The 22983-nt window shown below is 36.1% G+C and overlaps 1 protein-coding gene across 32 annotated transcripts in view; it reads right to left on the bottom strand.

The window, feature by feature from the left end:
* GULP1 (GULP PTB domain containing engulfment adaptor 1) overlaps positions 1 to 22983 on the bottom strand; it is a 304220-nt gene that overhangs the window by 172427 nt on the left and 108810 nt on the right. For 2 of the 32 annotated variants that reach the window (XM_055380365.2, XM_055380374.2), the window contains exon 3: positions 7437 to 7562. The exons of the other annotated variants lie outside the window; for them this stretch is intronic. The gene's annotated coding sequence lies outside the window, so the exon portion shown is untranslated. The remainder of the gene's footprint in view (positions 1 to 7436; positions 7563 to 22983) is intronic. 32 annotated transcript variants of the gene reach the window in all.

The following is a 22983-nucleotide window of genomic DNA, read 5'->3' as shown; positions in this document are numbered from 1 at the left end:
GATTTTCCTTTCATCCTGTAGAATAGTGAATAAACTGGAAATAGGTAGGCAAGGAAAAGAAACCAAATTTAGTTGACTCTTGAAAAGCAGATTATATAGCAGTAGAGATTAGTGGAAATCTCAAGTTCTGGGTAGTGCTTCTCAGTCTACAGGTCAAAGAGATGTTTGAAGAGTACAGGCATCTGGAAACCGAAAGAGCAGAGAATTAAATAGTGCTGTACAAGGAGGGTGCCTCTAATTAGCACAGGCACAGAGATCCTCCACTGTTCTCATGTATGGTCACAAAGTAAGCAAAAAGAGTTTTATTATATCTATAACCTGAGAATACTGGAAAAAGCTTAATAAAGGAAAAGGTACTTTCATAGTAGTTTAAAAAATTTATTTATAATGTGCCTCAGAGATTTTCAAAAATAAAAATTCCCACTTGAATTTAAACATGGATTTTAAAAATTGTATCAAAATTATCAATTAAATTTGAATGTTTGCTCTATTTATTTTAAATAAATGTGCACATAATAAATAAAACATATCAGAGTTTCATAATTTAAAATGAAAAGCAAATCTTAAGTTTTTATTATTAAATTACATGTTCGCTAAATAGTAAATCAAATATCAAATTTCCCAGGGCTATTTAAATAAAGGAGGGGGTTAAAGGGAAGGTCTATATTTAGTTTCAGAGATAAATTTAATTATGTATATATATATATGTATATGTGTGTGTGTATACATATACATATGTACCTGTGCAAGTACAATTGCAATTGAACTAGTTCTTAGAAATTAACCAATCAATACATCAAAATTTATAAAGTTTCAAAGGACCAGTGATATAATAATTCCTGGGTATATTAATCACTAATTAGCACTTTTAAAAAATTATGAATCTCAGGCTGAAAAAAATTAGGAGAATTTTGAGCTGAAGAAATAAAATATTTAAAAGATATACAACATGATTGATTAAAAACTACATTTAAAAAGAAATGAAAAGGTAGATTATGTCAAGAAAGACCAGGTCAAAAAAAAAAAAAAAAAACAGTGTGTCCAGCGGTTAGTCAATGATTATTTAAGTTGTGAATATTTCTTTTTAATTTTGGATTTTTAACACACATGAAATATAAATAAGTACAATAAAATATAAAAACAGAGGTTTTGGTCCAATACTTTTTCTTTGAATAAAAACAAATTAAGAAACAGCTATTTAACACTGGTTAAGGTGTTTTCACTCCTGGAAGTTGGATAAAGTTCAAATGATATTTCTAAAATTACAGATCGGATTTTCCATTCTTCTGCTTTGAGTCCTTCATACATCTATTCTTCAGCATTACTTGTCCCTCTGCCTCTAAAGCTCCTTTCCAAATTAAGCAGGCATTGGAGTGGCCCACTCCCCAGCAAGAATGGTCACTCCATTCTCTATAAATCTATCTATATAATCTATCATATTATCTGAAATTCTTCATATACGCATGTTAGCACTCTACCAGATCAAAAGATTTGCAAAAGCTATCCTTTGTGTGTGGTTTTAAGCCTTAGCCTGACACATATTGGGCACTCAAAAAACATTTAAGTGATTGATAAATGTAAAGTAGGTTGATAAAAGTACTAACAATAAAGGGCTGGGAATGATAACCTCTCATTTTTTTATTTCTGAAATTTTAGTAAAAAACGCTTTAAAAGAAAAATCTCCTATATATTTTACCTTTGTTTTATACATATATATTTATGAAGACATACATGAATGCACAAATATTTCAAGTTAAAATATAAACACCATTAATTTCAATTCATATATATAAAAGTTTATAATTTATACAGGCATAGGTCTAATTTAAATTTATTGTTGATGAATTTGAAATTTAAAAATGGGGATATAGAAACACAATTGATTTTTGTAATTTGATTTTGTAACATGCATCTTTACTGAATTTGTTTATTAGTTTTAACAGTTTTTTAATGGAGTGTTTAAGTTTTCTACATATAAGATCATGTCATCAATAAATAGGGAGAATTTTACCTCTTTTCCAATTTGGATGCCTTTATTTCTTTTTCTTGCCTAAGTGCTCTGACTAGGACTTCCAATATTATGTTGAATAGAAATGGAAGTGAACTATCTGGAGAGGAAATGAGGAAAATGATCTTATTTATAATAGTACTGATAGCGACAGGAGACAGAGAAATTCCCAGACAGATAGGGACAGGTCCCCAGTGAAACTTAACCTTCAAGCCAAGGACAATCTAAAGCCTAAAAACCGAGCTACCACTCTAGATACAATCAACAGACGGCAGTAAGAACTTCCTTCCTCATCTCATCCACTCTCTGCCAATTGGTTCTTTCTGAATTATGCCCTTTTACCAAATGAATGGTGCCTTTTCCCAGCCCACCCATAAACCAATCAGCATGCACTCCCACATTCTAAGTCCATAAAAACCCTGGACTCAGCCTCACAGACAGCTACCCACTTTTGGGTCCCCTCTTGCTGTCAAGAGCTTTACTTTCACTCAATAAATTCTATTCTGACTTACACCCTCTCTGGTGTCCACGTGTCTTATTCCTTCTGGTCACGGGACAAGAACTCAAAACTTGCTGAACTGTCGGAGTGAAAGAGCTGTAATGCTCCTGCTCGCTGAGCTGAGGGCAGCAGAACTGTAACACTCCTGCCCACCAAACCACAGGAGTGAAAAGGCCACAACATTTCCAAAATAATAAAATACTTAGAAATAAACTTAACTAAGGAGAGATTTGTATACTGAAAACTACAAATTACTGATAAAAGAAATTATGATACGAATAAATGGAAAAACATCCTGTATTTATTGAAAGACAATATTGTTAAAATATTCATACTACTCAAAGTAATCTACACATTCAACGCAATTCTGATTAAAATCCCAATAGTAGTTTTTGCAAAATTAGAACAAAAATCTAAAATTCATATGAAACCACAAAAACCCCAAATAGCCAAAACAATCCAGAAAAAACAAAGCTGGAGGCATCACATTTCTTGATATCAAAATGTATTAATTACAAAACACCAAAACAGTATGGAGCCAGAGCAAAGACAGATATATAGACCAGTGGAACAGAACAGAGAACCCAGAAATAAGCCCATACAAATATAGTCAATTGATCTTTGGCAAGGGTGCTAAGAACATACAATGAAGAAAGGATACTCTCTTCAACAAATGGTGTTGAGAAAACTGGATAGCCACGTGCAAAAAAAGTGAAAGTGTACCCTTATCTTACAACGTATACTAAACTCAACTCAAAATAGATTAAGGACTTAAACATAAGACTCAAAATTGTTAAACTCCTAAAAGAAAACCTAAGAGAAAAGCTTCATTATATTGGTCTTGGCAATGATGTTACAGATGACACCAAAAGGACAAGCAACAAAATAAACATGTGGGACTACATCAAACTAAAAAGCTCTTGCACAGCAAAGAAAACAATCAACAATGCGTGAAAAACAAGCACTATAGAATGGGAGAAAATACTGCAAGACACATATATTATGAGGATTAATCTCCAAAATATAAAAGAACTCCTATAACTCAATATCAAAAAAAACACAAATGGCCCAATTAAAAAATGGGCAAAGAACCTGAATAGACATTTTTTCCAAAAAAGATATGCAAATGGCCAACAGGAACATGAAAAGGCTCTCAGCATCACTAATCCAACAGGAAAATGCAAATCAAAACCACGAGATATCACCTCACACCTGTTAGGGATGGCTATTATCAAAAAGACAAAAGGCAACAGGTATTGACCAGGGTATGGAGAAATTGGGACTCTTACACAGCTGTTGATGGGAATACAAAATGGTGCAGCCATTATGGATGAAAGTACAGAGGTTTCTCAAACAACTTAAAAAAAAAAAAACTATTATATGTTCTAGAAATTAATACTGGATATTTATCCAAAATAATTGAAATCAGGATCTCAAAGAGAGACCAGCATGCCTATGTACAGTGCAACACTTCACATTAGCCAAGAGGTGGACCTAAATGTCCAGTGAGCAATGAATAAAGAAAATGTGGCATATACGTTTAAAAATAACTCTAAAAAAAAGAAAATTCTGCAATCTGCAAAGCATAGATGAACCCTGAGGACACTGTACTAAGTGAAATAAGCCAGTCACAGATACACAAATCCTACTTAATTCCACTTAGGTATGTATTAACAAAATACTCAAATTTACAGAATCAAAGAGAGTAACTATGGTTGCCAGGCCCTGCAGGAGGAGAAATGGGGAGTTAATAATCAACGGGCATAAAGTTTCAGTCAAGCAAAACGAATACACTTTAGATATCTGCTGTACAACATTGTAACTATAGTCAACAATAATGTGTTACACATTTAAAAGTTTACTAAAAAGGTAGATCTCACATTGTGTTTTTACTACAATTTTTAAAATGTCATCTAAAATTGTGAAACATTAATTATTAAAGCCAAAATGTACTTTATAAAATGTCATTTCTTTTTTTTTTTTTTTTTTTTTTGGAGACATTGTCTGGCTCTGTTCCCCAGGCTGGAGTGCAGTGGTGTGATTTCAGCTCACTGCAACCTCCACCTCCCAGGTTCAACTGATTCTTGTGCCTCAGCCTCCTGCGTAGCTGGGATAACAGATGCCCGCCACCATGCCCGGCTAATTTTTTGTATTTTTAGTAGAGACAGGGTTTTGTCATGTTGCCCAGGCTGGTCTCGAACTCCTGACCTCAGGGGATCCGGCCACCTTGGCCTCCCAAAGTGCTGGGATTACAGGCATGAGCCACTGTGCCAGGCCTAAAATGTCATTTCATCTCTGCAAAAGTAATATATTCATCATGAAACACGTGAAGCACAAAAGAAAATGAAAAAAAATTAAACCGTAATCTAACCAATCAGAGATAAGCATTGTAAATATTCTGGCAAACTACCTTCCAGTGAAATAATGTGTTTCTCTACTAAATTTTAAAAACTATCCTTTAATCCTAAATAAAAACTTCAAGTCCTCAATTTAATTTTTTTAAAATAAAAACAGACTGTATGTGGTGGCTCACACCTATAGTCTTAAAACTATAGGAGGGCAAGGCACGAGGATTACTAGAGGCCTGGAGTTTGAGACGTGGCCAGATAACATAGCAAAACTCTGTCTCTAAAAAAACAAAACAAAACAACACAAAAAAACAAAAAAAAATCAGCTGTGTGAGATGACATGTGTCTGTAAGTCCCAGCTACTTGAGAGGCTGAGGTAGAAGAATCACTTGAGCCCAGGAGTTTGAGGCTGCAGTGAGCTATGATCATGCCACTGCACTTTAGCCTAGGTGACAGTGAGACTCTGTTTCAAAAAATGAAATAAAATACAAATAAAAAAATACAAATGAGGGAAATATAAGCTCTTCCCTAAAAGTAAAAATCTACTGTTTGTCAATGAGGAGGTAAGACTAGATAATCAATAAGGATCCTTTGAATTCTCATTTTAAACAGTTGTTTACATGCAGTCAAAATTCCATTGAGCCAAATTTTCATTAAAATTAAATATACTTATCTTTTACAAGAGAATAGTTAATTAAGTGAAAAATTTTTAAATGAAAGAACAGTTGAACAAACATAAACCACTTTTCTAGACATTCTATAGTGATATATTTTTTCCTGTTTTTATCTAATTCAAATAACTTATAGTACATAGTTTAGCCTTGGGAAAAAATGTTTAATGCATCTTCCTTCTTGCTGACGAAGCTCATCTGAGTTATTTCCATAATCTAGAATAGGTAGACAACTTCTGCACAGGAAGTAAGTGACAAAGAAACTTTGGGGTAATGCAAGCAAAAGCACTAGCTTGAGCAACCATAAAACAAAACAATTCTTTATAATCCAATGAGCCATGCTTTAAAAGCTCTGCAGAAACATCCATAGTCAATCAAGATGCAGCCACATCATGTCCTAAGAGAGAATGGGAAAAGGAACTTCCTGTCATAATAAATGAGACAAGGCACCAAAAGCAACCAAACTGACACTACTTTGACAGCACAATAAAAACAAAACAATCTTGTATTTGTATAATGTTAAATATATTTAGATTGCATGGATTCCTACTGTCCTAGTTTTATAATGGAATTTAACTTTCAGGTATTTTGAAAAACTTCCTGATGTAGACAAAGAGTATTTTCCAGGTACCTAAAATTTTTTCAAAAACCGAACATACAATACTTTTTCAAAAACTAAATTTTCATTCACCATTGTGACATGGCATTTACTTCAGAATGAATACAGTCTACTAGACTTCAAAAATAAATACTCAAACTGTTTTCCTAACTATATCTGATTAAACTCAGTAAGTGTTTTGTGTGCTTTTTGTTCACTTTTCTACTAACTACTATATGTTCAAGAGCTCACTATCCTGTTGCTTATCTTCATAAAGATCAAATCTGTCTCTAAATTATCACAGTCTCCTTTCTCAGGATGGAGGACACAAAGACCACAAATTGATGTAGGTGAATTAAAGCTGTGACCGATGCCAAGGTTCTGATTGTCAGCCTATCTCTTCCATCACAAGACTAAAAAGCACAGAATTGGTAAGAACTGAAAGAACATAGCAATTGAGTCCTGAAACTGAGTGTCTAGCCTTGTGATTTGCTGTAATCAATCTGAGATGAGAGATGAGAATAGGCTGCTGGCTGTTATGTATTTTACTCACTCCAATCACCTTAGTTAACCTCTAGTTGGCCTTTCAGTCATTGAAAATGTACAATTCAGTGATTTCAGTCATTGAAAATGTACAATTCAATGATTTTTAGAATACTTACAAAGTCGTGTAACTATCACCATAATCTAATCAGAGAATATTTTCATCACTTTGAAAGGGCTACAATACCCAACCCCAAAGGAAAAACAAAAGAAGGAAGAGAAAAAAGAAGAAAGTAGTGTGGGACAGGGGAAGGGAGAAAAAAAGATGGAGGAAGCAAGGGAGGAAAAAGAGAGAGAGGAAGAAAGAAAAATCACCTAAGAAGAATTTCATTTTAAAGAGTGGAAACACTGCTTAATAAGAAATGCTAGAAAAATAAATTTAATAAAAATTCTAAAGTATATTCCCACTTTATTCTAGATGATAATTTCCTTCTCTTTTCATTGGTTAAAAATAAAACAAACAAACTTTTATGAATTAGTCACAGAATGGGCAAAACATTTGCAGCAAGGAGCTTTGTCAATCAACAATCTTCTTCTAACAGAGCACTGAGGCATCTTGGTTACTTGTATCACTCTGAAAACAATGGAATTAATGTTTACCTGGGAATGATCGGACTCAATCCAAGGTACCTTGGGGTATTTTGAAATAATGAAAGTATTTTCCTTTCATTATTACTCTAACACTCAGTTTCAGGACTCAATTACTATGTGTTTTCAGGTCTTAACAATCTTGTGCTTTTAATCCTATAATGGAAAAAGATGGACTTACAATCAGAAAATTGGCATCAGCTTCAGTTCTAATTCACCTATATTCATCCACGTCTTCTTTTCTAAGATCACACTCAAGGTTCTTCTATTTGTGCCTCCTATTGCAATACCTTTTTTCAGCTTTGCTCTACAGTGACAAAAGATTTAAACAGATGTTAACATTTTCCCCAAACTTACTCTTTTTTTTTTTTTAATTTTCTAAGGCAGCAGAGTAAGTGGCACACTCTCCAAATTATATGGGGGTCTTCAAAAAACTAACCCCCAGGAATTACCATTAAACTTTTCAGTATCTCCAGCTACATTTCACAGACAGATATGTACAGCCCTGCAATCTTCTGAGATAAAGTTGCTTTATTTCTGAGATGGAATAGATTTCATCAGATATCATTCTACTTAGCCCTGAGATATAGGAACCAAAGTAGCCTTCATTCTATAATCTTTTTTTCTAAGTCCCCAAATTGTGCTCTTGATCTGTGAACTGTGCAGTTTCCTTAAATGTACCCCTTTCTCTAGCAAAAGATCCAAAGGACTTTTGAAGAAAATTAGCAGTATCATATTAATCTACAGTAAAGAATTTTAGGTATTTGTAAACTAATTCTGGGATTGTGAAATGAAACCAGTGCTGCTTAAGTTCTTAAATACTGCTATAAATCATCTTTAAACAATGCATTCTAACATCTTAAGACATTCTACATGGAAACATATTTACTCTTGATATAACATTATTCCATAAGGCCATAAATTATCATTTCATACAAAGGCATTGAAAGGCGCCCTCAGACACCACCTATTCACTGTTAAAATCTCATCTTATAATTATAAAATAGCCAGGCAGATTAATTATACTTAAGAAATTATAAATTACTCTAATTACCTAAAGTTTGTTTTCCAAAGACCAGAACTCTTTCTGTAATTGTGTGATTAAAATTTTTACACAGATTCATTAACACAGAAATTGAAATTATCTTCCTGTCACAAAATGTTTTCATAATACAGCAAAATTGTAAGCCCCTGACATATTACAAAAACTCCTTTAATGATTAATAGTATGGAGTTCTCAGGGGAATTGCCAAGCTACTGACATGTTAGCCTTTCCAGCTTCAGCATTCTTTTGAGCACTCTGGGAGGGCAAGCATCTTATATTTCAAATCCTTCACTCAATTCTTGCTAAACCGAGTTCTAAAAAATACACAACTTATGTTTTTTTCCAGTGAAGATTACTGAAGTGTTATGATTTAGAACAAGTGCCTGCTGGCTAGATTCATACTAATAAATCATAAAAATTATTTGTCAAATGGAAACACAACTGTGGTTAATATTCCTATTTTTAAAAGTATTCATGTAGCTTCTTCATAAAGAATATGACCCAAATTTCAGTAAAGAAGACATATAACAAAAACTAAAAACTGGTCATCAACTAGAAATATATACAAATCCATCAATGAACCATTTCTCTTCTTTTTCTTTTTTTTTTTTTTTTTTTTGAGATGGAGTCTCGCTCTGTCACTCAGGCTGGAGTGCAGTGGCGTGATCTTAGCGCACTGCTACCTCTGCCTCCCAGGTTCAAGCAATTCTCCTGCCTCAGCTTCCTGAGTAGCTGGGATTACAGGCACGCACCACCATGCCTGACTAATTTTTGTATTTTTAGTAGAGATGGGGTTTCACCATGTTGGTCCGGCTGGTCTCAAACTCCTGACCTCGTGATCCGCCAGCCTCGGCCTCCCAACTTGCTGGGATTACAGAATCAATGAATCATTCTAACTAAACCCATTTTTACAAAGCAACACTAACTTTATTTTAATGCATTAAAAAATTCATTTTGAACAAGAAAATTGAAATAGGAACATCTCTTAACAAACACAAAATAACCCACCTATATGAAAAGGGTAAGCCTTAGCTCTCTCAATAAATAACCAACCTTTACAATTAGTAACACATCTATCTTTCAATTCCTTATGTAAGCATTATTTACTAGGAATTTATATTGTGGCTGACATTATGATAGGAAAGAACAAGGCAGAAATAAACTATACCCCAATGGAGCTTACATGCTGTTAGGAAAGACTGATATTCGGAGGTAAAATAATTGCACACATAATGAGAATTTTAAAAAATACTTAAGATATATACAAAGACCTTAAAAAAATTTACAACAAAAAATCAAACAACCCCATCAAAAAGTGGGCAAAGGATATGAACAGACACTTTTCAAAAAAGGACATTAATGCAGCCAAAAGACACATGAAAAAATGCTCATCATCACTGGTCATCAGAGAAATGCAAATCAAAACCACAATGTGATACCATCTCACACCAGTTAGAATGGCGATCATTAAAAAGTCAGGAAACAACAGGTGCTGGAGAGGATGTGGAGAAATAGGAACACTTTTACACTGTTGGTGGGACTGTAAACTAGTTCAACTATTGTGGAAGACAGTGTGGCGATTCCTCAAGGATCTAGAACTAGAAACACCATTTGACCCAGTGATCCCAACCAGTGATGTGAAGAAGCCACATCTTAGACTGCACTCTTTTGCATCTCATATTATTTCTGAAAATTTCAACAATATGCATAAATCATAACATATATTAAAAGTATTATGAAAAAATGATCAATTTTCAATAGGAAGAGCCTGAGTTTAACTGTCTCTAGTGTTACATTGCTGAATGTATTTGGACAAATCGCTTAATCCTCTAGACTTTAGTTTTCTCCTCTGCACTGTGAATAGATTTGGTAAGTTATTTTTTAAGATTTTTTTAAAAATTTGGTAAGTTAATTTTAAGAGTTGAGTTTCTGGATACAGCATATGAAAGTACAAATTATATCAGTACCAGAAACAAAGCAGGCACTAAAGAGTGGGGTTTTAAGTCATACATTAAATAATATATGTGATTGACTTTATTCCTGTGTCACATGAAATCATACCTACTTGTTACTAAAATAGCTTAATTCATTGGTGAACTCAAATAATTTTGCAAAGTTGGAAAGAACAACGGAATTCAAAAGGCTTCAAGTCTCCTTGGCAGTATACGGAGTGCTCTCAGGGATAAAAGCGGATAAAAGATGCCCAATACCACTTCAACAGTATCGTAAAGGGTTTGTGATATGGTTTGGCTGTGTCCCCACCCAAATCTCATCTTCAATTGTGGCTCCCATAATCCCCAGGTGTTATGGGAGGGAAACCGTGGGAGTTCCAGAGGACACAACAATGATTCCATTAAACTGGAAGTTAAGATTGCCACCTAGCTACTTTGGGCTCTTCCTACCTCTGAGTCAACAGGTTAAGAAGAGAGTTACAGTGTTAGCTGGGGTCACTGAAGCGGATGTCAAGATGAAATCACACTATTACTTCCCAATGAAGGTAAGGAAGGGTAGGCATGCATTAAATTACCCGTGGGAGGTAATTTAATCATGGGGGCGGTTAACCTTTTGCTATTCTCATGAAAGTGAGTGAGTTCTCACGAGATCTGACGGTTTTATAAAGGGCTTCTCCCCCTTTTGCTGGGCACTTCCCCTTCCTATTGCCATGAGAAGGATGTGTTTGCTTCTCCTTCCACCATGACTATAAGTTTCCTGAGGTCTCCCCAGCTCAGTGGAATTGTGAACCTAAGCAGGTCTGAAGGCACAAGTAAGTTACATAAGGAAGTGGTTCAAAGGCTCATGGTATCCACTCCTGCCACCCTGCCTTCTCTCCCTGAGCCTGCACTGATGGCCTCAAGGGGAGTTCCCTATGATCAGTTCACAGAGGAAGAGAAGACTAGGGCCTGGTTTACAGATGGTTCCGCACAATACACAGGTACCACCCCAAAATGGACAGCTGCAGCACTAGAGCCCCTTTCTAGGACATACCTGAAGGACAGAAGAAGGGAAATCTTCCCAGTGGGCAGAATTTCGAGCAGAGCACCTTGTTGTGCACTTTGCACGGAAGAAGAAATGGCCAGATGTGTGATTATATACTGATTCATGGGCTGTAGCCAATGGTTTGGCTGGATGGTCAGGAACTTGCAAGAAACATGATTGAAAAATTGGAAACAAGGACATTTGGGGAAGAGGTATGTGGATGAAATTCTCTTAGTGGTTAAAAAAAAAAAGTGAAGATATTTGTATCTTACGTGAATGCTCAACAAAGGGTGACCTCAGAAGAGGAGGATTTTAATAATCAACTGGGTAGGATGACCCTTTCTGTGGACACCACTCAGCCTATTTCCCCAGCCACCCCTGTCATCACCCAGTGGACTCGTGAACAAAGTGGCCATGATGGCAGGGATGGAGGTTAGGCATGGGCTCAGCAACATGGACTTCCACTCATCAAGTCTGACCTGGCTATGGCCACCACTGAGTGCCCAATTTGTCAGCAGCAGAGACCAACACTGAGCTTTCGATATGGCACCATATCCAGGCTGATCGGCCAGCTACTTGGTGACAGGTTGATTTTACTGGACCCCTGCGGGGGTCTGTCCCACAGACCCTGACCCAACGATGGATGAATAACGTATGCTGACACAGATATTTTGCTTGTCAGTCTGGCTGAGGGTCCCGGGCACTCACAGACACCAAGAAGGGTTCTGTAAAGAGTCACAACCATGCCCCGATCAGCCAGTGAAGCTCACATTTATTCATTATAGATTAAATGACAAAGGTCTTGAGTAAACACCACTAGAGGGTAATTGACAATGCCGACCTCCCAAGTAGAGAGCAATTATGCACCCAAGGGTAATCAAAAGTAGGTCTTATGACCACATGAGTAAACAAGCTATTTAGCTAAACTCCCTTACATTCCTCTGTATCTACTTTAAGTTATTTACTCAAGGTAAGGATTAGGCTGCCTTCAGCCAGATCTATTACTGGAGCTTATGCAAACCTCCCAGCCTTCCATGAAGGTCTGTGCCTATTTCTTATAACTATCTTTAAAATTTTTCCCACCAGCCTGAGTGAACTCCCACAGACCTCTTCCATCTGCTAACCTAGAGGTCTTAGTTCCAGAGGACACAACAATGATTCCATTAAACTGGAAGTTAAGATTGCCACATAGCCACTTTGGGCTCTTCCTACGTCTAATGAGATGATAGCTCATTGTGGTTTTAATTTGCATTTTCCTCATGATTAGTCATGAGGAAAGCATCTTTTCATATACCTGTTGGTCATCTGTATGTTTTCTTCTGAGAAATGTCTATTCAGGTCATTTGCTCATTCTTTAATTGGGTTATTTGTTTCTTTGCTATTGAGTTTTTTTAATTTCTTATATATTTGGCTATTAACCCCTTATCAGATTTATGGTTTGCAAATACATTCTCCCGTTCCATAGGTTGTCTCTTCACTTTGTTGATTGTTTCTTTGGCTATCCAGAAGCCTTTTATTTTTGATGTAATACCATTTGCCTACTCTTACTTTTGTTGCCTTTGCTTCTGCGAATATATCTAATAAATCTTTACCCAAACCAACGTCACAGGTCTTTTCCCCTTTGTTTTCTTCTAGTAGTTTTATAGTCTGAGGTCTTATGTTTGAGTCTTTCATTCATTTTCAGTTTTTTTTTATTTTTGTATGTGACACGAGATGACAGTCTAATTTCATTCTTCTCCATGCGACTGTCCAGTTTTTCCAGCACTGTTTATTGAAGATACTGTCCTTTCTCCATTGTGTGTTCTTGGAATCTTTGTTGAAAATCAATTAACTGTAAATGTGGGAATTTATTTCTGGGCACTTTATCCTGCTTCATTGGCTTATGTGTCTGTTCTTTTATGCCAGAACCATCCTGTTTTGTAACTTTGTAGTATATTTTGAAATCAGGTAGTGTGATGCTTCCAGCTTTGTTCATTTTGCTCTAGATTGCTTTGGCTATTCAAGGTCTTTTGTGGTTTTCATAGGGATTTCATTCTGTTACTATGTTGTATTATATTACATTATTACATACGTATATGTTGAATAATCATCCTTGAATTCCAAACAAATTCCCACTTGATCATGGTGAATGATTCTTTTAACATGCTGTTGAATTCAGTATGCTAGTATTTTGTTGAGAATTTTTACATCCATGTACATCAGGGATATCGGCCTGTAATTTTCATTTCTTGCAGTGACTTTGTCTGGCTTTGGTATTAAGGTAATGCTGGCCTCATAAAATGAGTTTGGAAGTATTCTTTCTTCTTCAATTTTTGGAAAAAAAATTGAAAAGCATTGGTATTAATTCTTATCTAAATGTTTGGTAGAATCCATTAATGAAGGCATCAAGTCCTGGGCTTTTCCTTCATGGGAGAAATTTTATTACTGATTCAATCTCATCATTCATTATTGGTCTGTTCAGATTTTCTGTTGATTCCTGATTTAGCATAAGCAGGTTGAATATATCTAGAAATGTGTCCATTACTTCTACCTTATCCAAGTTATTGTTATATTGTTGTTCATAGCAGTCTTTCATGATCCTTTGTATATCCATGGTATCAGTTGTAGTTTCTCCTCTTTCATTTCTGATTTTATTTATTTGAGTTTTTTAGTCTAAAGGCTTGTTGATTCATTTTGCTTTTCTATAAACAACTCTTAGTTTGTTGCTCTTTGTTATTGTTGTCCTATTCTCCATTTCATTTATTTGCACTGATTTTTATTATTTTTTTCCTTCTACTGAGTTGGGCTTAGAATTTTCTTCTTTTACTAAGTCAGCAAGGTGTAATTTTAGGTTGCTTCCTTTTTCTTTCTTTTTTGATACAGTTGTTTACTGCCCTAAACTTTCTTCTTAGAACTGTTTTGCTACAATCCATAAGTTTTGGTATATTGTGCTTCCATTTTCACTTGTCTAAAGATATTTTTTAATTTTCAATTTCTTTTTTGACCCGTTGGTTTAATTACCACATATTTATTTCCCAAAATTCCTCCTGTGATTGATTTCCAGTTTTATACCATTGTGGATGGAAAAGATACTTGAAATGACTTCATTCTTCTTAAATTTGTTATCACTTGTATCATCATCTAAGATATGATCTATCATGGAGAATGTTCCATGTGCACTTGAGAAAAATGTGTATGCTGATGCTGTTTGATAGAATCTTCTTTATATGTCTGTCTGGTCCGCTTGGTCTAAACAGAAGTTCAAGTTCAATGTTTCCTTATTGTTTTCTGTCTAGATAATCTGTCCATTGTTGAAAGTGGGGTATCAAAGTCCCCTAATATTATTGTACTACAGTCTATCTCTCTCTTCAGGTCTATTAATATTTGCTTCATATATTTAAGTGCTCCAGTGTTTGGTACATATATACTTAAAAATTTTACATCTTATTGATGAATTGGTCCCTTTGTCATTATATAATGACCTTATTTTTCTTATTTTACAGTTTTTGACTTAACGTCTCTTTTATCTGATAAAAGTATAGTTACCTGTCCTAGTCCATTTTCTGTTACTATAACAGAATACCATGCACTAAGTAAATAATAAACAATAGAAGTTTATTTAACTCACAGTTCTAGAGGCTGAGACGTCCAAGAGTATGGTGCTGGCATCTGGTGAGGGCCTTCCTGCTACATCATGACAATGGTGGGAGGCATCACATGGCAAGACAGAGCAAATGTGTTAGCTCCAGTCTCTCTTCTGCTGCTTGTAAAGACACCAGTTCCATCTCATTGGCCCCACCCTGATAACCTCATCTAATCCTAATTACCTCCCAAAGGCCCTACCTCCAGTAAACATAGGAATTTGGGGACTGAGCTATCAACATGAAATTTGGGGGACATTTTAAAATCACAGCACTACCTCTGCTCTCTTTTGGTTTCCATTTACATGGAATTTCTTTTTGCATCCTTTTACTTTTAATCTGTGTGTGTACTTAAAAATTAAATAAGTTTCTTGTAGAAAGCATATAGTTGGGACTTGTTTTTTTTAATCCATTCATCCACTCTATGTCTTGATGGGAGAATTTAATCCATTAACATTCAAGGTAATTATTGATAGGAAACGATTTATTACTGCCATTTTGTTAATATTTTTCTAGTTGTTTTGTACATCCTTTGTTCCTTTCTTCCTTTGTTGCTGTCTTCCTTTGAGATTATTTTCTCTGGTAGTATGTTTTGATTCCCTACTTCTTCTTATTTGTGCATTTACTAGAGGTTTTGCTTTGTGGTTGCCATCAGGCTTACATAAGACACCTTACAGTTAAAAAAGGCTATTTTAAACTGATAAAATTAATTTTGACTACATACAGAAATGCTACACTTTTACCACATCACTCACATTTTATGTTTTTGATGTCATAATTTATATCCTTTTACACTGTGTAATCCTTAAATAATTATTGTAGTTATTACTACTTTTTAATAGCTTTGTCTTTTAGCTGTCATACTGAAAATACAGGCGATTTACATGTCACCATTACAGGATTAGAATATTCTGAATTAGACTGTGTACTTACTTTTACCAGTGAATTTTATATTTTCCTGTTTTCATGGTAGTAATTAGCATCCTTTTCTTTAAGCTTTGAGAATTTCATTTAGCAATTCTTGTAAGATAGGTCTGGTGGTACTGATCTCCCTCAGCTTTTGTTTGTCCTGAAAAGTATTTATCTCTCTTTCATTTCTAAAGAAGAGCTCTTGCAGGTAAAATATTCTTGGTTGGCAGTTTTTTTCCCTCAGCACTTTGAAGCTACCATACCACTCTCTCCTGGCCTGGAATGCCCCTGCTGAGAAGTTTGCTGCTGGCCTCTTTGAAACACCCTTATGTGTGATATGTTTCTTCTCTCTTGTTGCTTTCAGGATTCTCTCTTTGTCTTTGATTTTCACAGCTTAATTATAATATATATTGGTATACTTTTATTTGGATTTATCTAATTAGAGATTTTTCATTTTTCTGTACCTGGATATTTATTTCTCACCAGGCTTAGAAAGTTTTCTTCCCCTTTGTCTTTTTCTTCTCCTTTAAATAAGTTTCTTTAAATGTTCTCTTATTCTTTAAATTTTCTTCCCCTTTGTATTTTTCTTCCTCATGAACTCTGATAACTTGAACATTTGTTCTTCTGATGCTGTCCCATAAGTCTTGTAATATTTCTTCATTCCTTTTTATTTTTTGTTTTGTTTTGTTCTCTAACTGTATATTTTCGAATAACCTATCTTCAAGTTTACAAATTTTTTTTTCTGTTTGAACAACTCTGCTGCTGACACTCTATTGCATTTTTTATTTCATTAATTGTATTTTTCAGCTCCATAATTTCTATGTTTTTTAAAAATTAGTTTGACTTCTCTTTTAAATTTATTTTAGTAATCCATTATTTTTGTAATTTTGTTGGATTGTATTTTTGTTTTTTCTTCAACTTCACTGAGCTTTCCTAAAACAATAATAGTCATGTGTTGCATATCAAAATTTTGGTTAATGGTGTACCAAATATATGATGGTGGTCCTGTCCCGTAAGATTATAATATAGTATTTTCACTGTACCTCTTCTGTGGTTAGATACACAAATACTTACCATTGTGTTACAACTGCCTATAGTATTCTGCATATAGTCAGTATGTACATGCTGTACAGGTTTGTAGCCTAGGAGCAACAGGCTATACCATACAGGTATATGGCACAAAATACTATTTGATATATACCATATAGGTATATGTAGCAATCAGCTACACTATAGGGACATAGTAGGCTATATCTTCTAGAGTTGCATAAGTACACCCTAATGATGTTTATACAAGGATGAAATTGCTTAACAGTGAACATTTTTCAGAAAGTATCTACATCCTTAAGTGACATGACCGTATTTTTAATTCTCTTTCAGTTGGTTCATACATCTGCATTTCTTTAGTGTCAGTTAATGGAACTTCATTTTAACATGTGATGTCATGTTTCTCTGACTGTTCTTAATCCTTGTGGCATGAGTTGATGTCTGCACATTTGAAGAAACCAGGACTTTTCCAGTCTTTGCAGACTAATTTTGTTTGGGTAAGCCTTCACCAGTCAGCCCATCCAGAAATTCTGAGTAGACCATTTGGTACGGTCCACAGGCAGGCTTGCTGCTGGGGTCCTTATGTAAGCTGGCCTGGTAACTGCATCAATGCAATGGGCAGACCTGGTGCCTGAGTCCCTGAATGTAAGCTTGGGGCCTGGATCCACTGGCATGGAGCTGTTAAAGGTTCTGTGGAATTGGGTCTGGAACCTACATCACTGAAGGCTGGCCTGAAGCCTGGGTCCAACACAGCTAACCTGGCACTGCAGTGGGTCTTGTGCCTGAACTGACAGGGGCCAGCCAGGCACTAGGACAGGCCTGGAGCCTAAGTCTGTGAGGGCTGACCTGAGGCTGGAGTGGGCCTGGAGCCTCAGTCCATAGGGCTGGGCCTAGAGCTTGGGTGTGCTGAAGCAGGTGTGGACCCTGAATCTATTAAAACCTGATGCCATGGGAACTAGCCTAGAGCCTATAGCTCACCTGTGCTGGGAAAGACATGATGTCTGAGTCTGTGAGAGCCAATCAGGAGGCTGAGATCATGGGTGCAGGCCTGGAGCCTGGGGCTTTGGGGACCAACTTGGAGCCTGAATCCATGGGGCCAGGCTGGGCCTAGGTGTTTGGGTTCTATCCTAGATGACAGGTCTGCAAGCACTGGCCTTAATTCTGGGGCCACAGAGACCAGTCTGAAACCTCACATGGGAGCAGTTCTGGAGCCTAGGTCCATGGGGCTAAGCCCAGTTTCTGGCATCTACTGAGGTGGACCTGGACCCTGGATCAGCTGGAACGGTCCCAGACCCTGGCTGAGTCTGCTGGGATATGGAGCCACAAGGGCTGGCCTGGAGGATGGAGCCACAGGGGCCAGCCTGGCACCAGGCAGGCTTAGAGCCTGTGTCTACAGTCGAAAGCCTAGCACCTGAGGTCAAGGGTGCTGATCTGATGCCAGGGTGGCCCTGAAGCCTGGGTTGCATGGGCCAACCTGGCTTGGAGCTGGTCTGGAACCTAGGGTGGGCCTGCAGCCTGGGTCCACAGGTGGCAGCCTAGAGATGGAGACTCGGGGGCTGGCCTGGTCTATGGTAGTCCCAAAGCCCAGGGCTGCTGGGACCAGTCTAATGCTGGACCAGTCCATGGCCTAGGGCCACAGGGGTCAGCCTAACAACGGGGTGGGCCCAGAGATAAAGTCCCCTTGGCAAGCTTGAAGCCTGAGGCTGAGGGATCTGTCCTGGTACCAGAGCAGGCCTTGTGACTCACTCTGCAGATTCCAACCTGGAGTCTGAGGCTTTGGAAACCTGCCCAACACTGGGTTTTCCTGGGGTGGACCCAGTGTTCAGATCCGAGGCAAAACCCAGGGCTCACTTCTCTCTCCTTGCCCCAAGTAGAGAGTATCTGTCTCCACACCAAGAGGGCTGGGGTCGGGGAATGAGTGATGCGGGTAATGTAAAGAGTGTCTGTCCTTTTTACTGTCTTCTATGCATCTTATTTCTATGCTACACTCAGTTTCCTTAGCTCTTCTGAAGGTATTTGCATGCATGGGTAGTTGTTCAAATTGATATTTCAGTGGGGGAGCAAGCACTAGAAAGCCCATCTTGCTGACAACCAGTCTTTATAATTATAAATTTATTGAGGGTTTCTTTTAAAAACATTAGTGATCAAATTTTTTGTTCACTTTTTTCTGCTTGACTCCCTTTTAGATTAGGAATCTTAGATTAGATTCTTAGATTCCTCTGCTGTTACATATATATTGCACTCTACTTACTTTATTAACTCTTGCTATCTCAGTGCTATAAGTCTGTCTTTAGTGAGAGTGGGGGAATGGTGAGACACACTGAAAAAGAGCAATTTCAGTAGTGAGTGTCCTGGAAATGAGTTCCCAGATCATCCTCGCCATTGCTAATCATCTGAATACTTCACTGTTTTTCTCTAGTCCAAACTCATATCCTTGCTGTCTAGACCACAGAAGATAAACAGGAGATTTTCAGGTTTGAATACTTGATTGGTCCTCTGCTGTGTCCCAACTTAGCAATGAGTTACTTCTCCCTGGGCTCACTGCTATTCCAAAAATCAGGAGCCTACCATTTCTCAGTATGGTACAGACTTAGTGCCACAGCCACCTTTGGTTGACAGTCTTCCCCTGTGCATAGATTTAGCTGTGGCTTCCTTCTCAAATCTAATACAGTCTCCTTTCTGGATATCTCATACTTTTTGGTCTACTGAGAGTTCTCTGATTTATTTTCCTGCATAGTTCTGAAGTGAGTTATACATATATTTATTTTTTCTTCTATCCAAGAATTTGAAGTGTAAGTGGAAGAGTCCTGTGTGTGCTTCGTTTATCATAGATTTATCAAGTGTAAGTTTAAATTATAAAAGGGGATACCAAAAGTTCTTTGAATCACTTCATTATCCTGCATTTACTACTGTTGTTTTCCTTCATGTTAATTTAGGGCACGTAACAATATATTTATGTGTTACTATCTCAAAATGATATTTTCATTTTTTAATTAAAAAAACAAGAGATTTACCTTGGAATCTCTTCGTAATGATATATACTAGAAATCATGTAAATAAAACTATAAAACGAATATTAGGAGAGAGGAGTTAAGGAATCTGAAATGAATGAAATATGAGAGACTTAGGGTACAAAAGTGTGGGAGAAGATTAAATATGTAATATGTCTAGCATAGAGCTGAATGTCAGTCTCATAATAAGATGACAAGGGAATACTGACTAGGTGTTTGACATTTTTGGATTGATATACTTTCTTTCATGTTAATGTATGCCTTCTACAAGCAGTAGCATGTAATGAATAAAACAAGGACTACAACTGGGTTCTAATCCCATCTTTGCCATTGGACCTTAGGTAAATTTACTTTTCCTTTTTGTACATAAGCTTTCTCATCTGTAAACTAAATTCCCTACCTCAAAATTTCCCTATGAAGATTAAATGTGTTAATTTGTGTAGACAGCTTAGGACAGTGCCTGACACATACAATGTAATATGTAAGTGTTGGCCATTATTATTATTATTATTACTGTTAAAAATCCTAGGGCAGATTTCAAAACTCACTCAGGAATTTAGAAAATTCCACTCTAGAAAGGGGAAAGAAAAGGCCTATTAAGCAGATAGATAGTCTAGAGGAAGGGCAAGTTTGTACTCCTAACTAAGCCAAAATTTTGTATAGAGAAAGTCATTTAAACATTCCTAGCATAGTCTAATTAAAGGATATAAGTAATGTAAACTCGCTTTAAAAGACTCCAAATCTCTATTGAAATCTAAGCTTGTTTCTTTTCTATCATAATTATTATTACCTATATTTTTATAAAAAACTAACCAAAAAATTTAATTCTAGTATATCTATTACCAGAGTCTATTCAAAATTATTTTTAAAGAAAGAGGGTCTGCTTATTTCATAGCCATTAGCAAGTAAAAGAATGTTCGAGTTTTGTAGCTTACTTAAATGATAAAATTTTTATGCTTCATCCCAGGTCAAGATTAGTAAATAATTTTATTGAGGAGTCAAAGCAAATAACAATACCTAAGCAATGATCAAAAACGTGAAGAACAAAACAAAACCTCCTACATAAGTATCAAATGATTTTCCTTACTGTAGGTACTAGCCGGCTTTCAGCCTTTTATTAAAGTTATTACAAGGCATTAATTATCCTATGTTACCATCAAAATAGCCTAAAGATGATTTGAGTGTTTTAAATGCACCATCATATCATCCATTATGTGTTAATGGAATAATTAATATTCTGAAACTTGGAAGGGGAGGGGAAGGGAGAGAAAAGAAGAATGTGCAAATACGTTCTGTTCTCATGGCACAACCCGTGGATATGTAAAGTAGATTTAATATTAAAGCTTTAGCTTTGCATTCCAGAAATCTAAATACCATTAAAGTCTTACATAAATTAGTAAAATCTGCACAGGAATGTTATGTCTAATCACCTTACATAAGGCAACCTGGCATTATTACTAATGACAACTTACATAAAATGATCTATTTCTGTGTCTTATTAAATTGCTTATTCACAGATACGGTTTGCAAAATCAAGTAAAAATGCTTCAAGCTAAAGTTATTTTCTACTTTATGTCCAAAAGTAGCATTTTTATCCTGATTTCTCAAATAGCTACTTAACCTAAGGACATACAATACTATCCCCATATATATTTTGAGGTGTTATATAAATACTTGGCTCAGATGGTATAATCCTTTTTCTCCCACAACTTTTTTTTCTCATAAATCAAAAGATGCTCAATCTTTGAAATTAATCACTCATGTTTAAAAATACCATGCTATGAATATCCAATTTCAGGTACATTTTATGTGCTAACAACTTACAAAAATTGGATTTTTTCTGGCTACAAAAGTACTATATGCTCATTGAACACACTGTACTTTAAAAATAAGTAAAAATAAATGCATAAATAAAAGCACCCAGAAATAGCCACTACATTTAAGTGCATTCACTTATAGTGTTTATTATTAAAAGTAGCCAAATATATAGTATCGAGATCTTACTATAGATACAGCTGTGTCCTAGTTTTCTTCTTTTCACTTAGCTTTTTATAATAGTTATTTCATATGCTATTAAAAATTATTTCTATATGTCATTATTTAATTCCGCATAATACTCCTTTACTGGCTATAGTAATCATATATACTTTTTTCAATTCTCTAACAATTTCAGGTACCATTTATATACTAACATACTAAGATTTGTTTACTCAACATCACTAGTCTCATACAGGCCACTAGACAACTGGCTATTGAACATGCTCACTTGGAAGTCTCACAGCAACCAAAACTAAAAGAAATATCCAAAACTGATTCATTATTTACCCTCTCTCTCCCTCTCTTACACACACACACACACACACACACACACACACACTCTCTTCCAATTTCAGAGCCTAGAACTTTCATCCACATAGTCTCAGAACCCAGCAGCCTGGGCCATATTACATGTGATTCCTCTAGCATCCTTTGTCTCTAATTCACACAAAGCCCATTCCACTTTTGTAAACATACCAGAATTGAATTTATTGTTCTTCATTCCCAACAGCATGTCCTTCTCCAAGTCATCATCATTTCAAACCTAAATTACTATAGAATATCCTAGCTAGCTTTTTTCTTCCAGCATTGCTTAGTTACTCCTTGTCTCCACATTGTATCCAATATGATTTTTGTAAAACACAAATCCGATTAGGTCATCCACCTGCTTAATTCCCTCCAGTGGCACTCCACTACATTTAGGATAATGTCAAATCCCTTACATATTTCCTTACCATCTGTTCCACTAGCCTCGTCACCATCATCTCTCCTCTCCACCTCTTACCCAGACCCTGCTAGGAACACCAACAGAACAATGTACCCCACTATGGTAGTTCAATAGTGCCCCACAAAAGTTCATGTTCACCCAGAACCTCTGAGTGTGACCTTGTTTGGAAATATGGTCTTTGTAGATGCAATCAGTTCAGAATCTTAAGATAAAATTATTCTGGATTTAGGATGGGCCCTAAATACAATGACTGATATGTTTATAAGAAGAGGAGAGAATATAGAGAAACACAGGGAAGAAGGTCATGTCAAGATGGAAGCAGAGATTGGAGTTATGTTGCCTAAAACCAAGCAACA

This window comes from Gorilla gorilla, chromosome 11 (genome assembly GCF_029281585.2).
Source record: "Gorilla gorilla gorilla isolate KB3781 chromosome 11, NHGRI_mGorGor1-v2.1_pri, whole genome shotgun sequence".
In the NCBI taxonomy this organism is placed as follows: Eukaryota; Metazoa; Chordata; class Mammalia; order Primates; family Hominidae; genus Gorilla; species Gorilla gorilla.
Note: the sequence above shows the minus strand (reverse complement) of the source record. Positions and strands in the feature narration are given on the sequence as shown.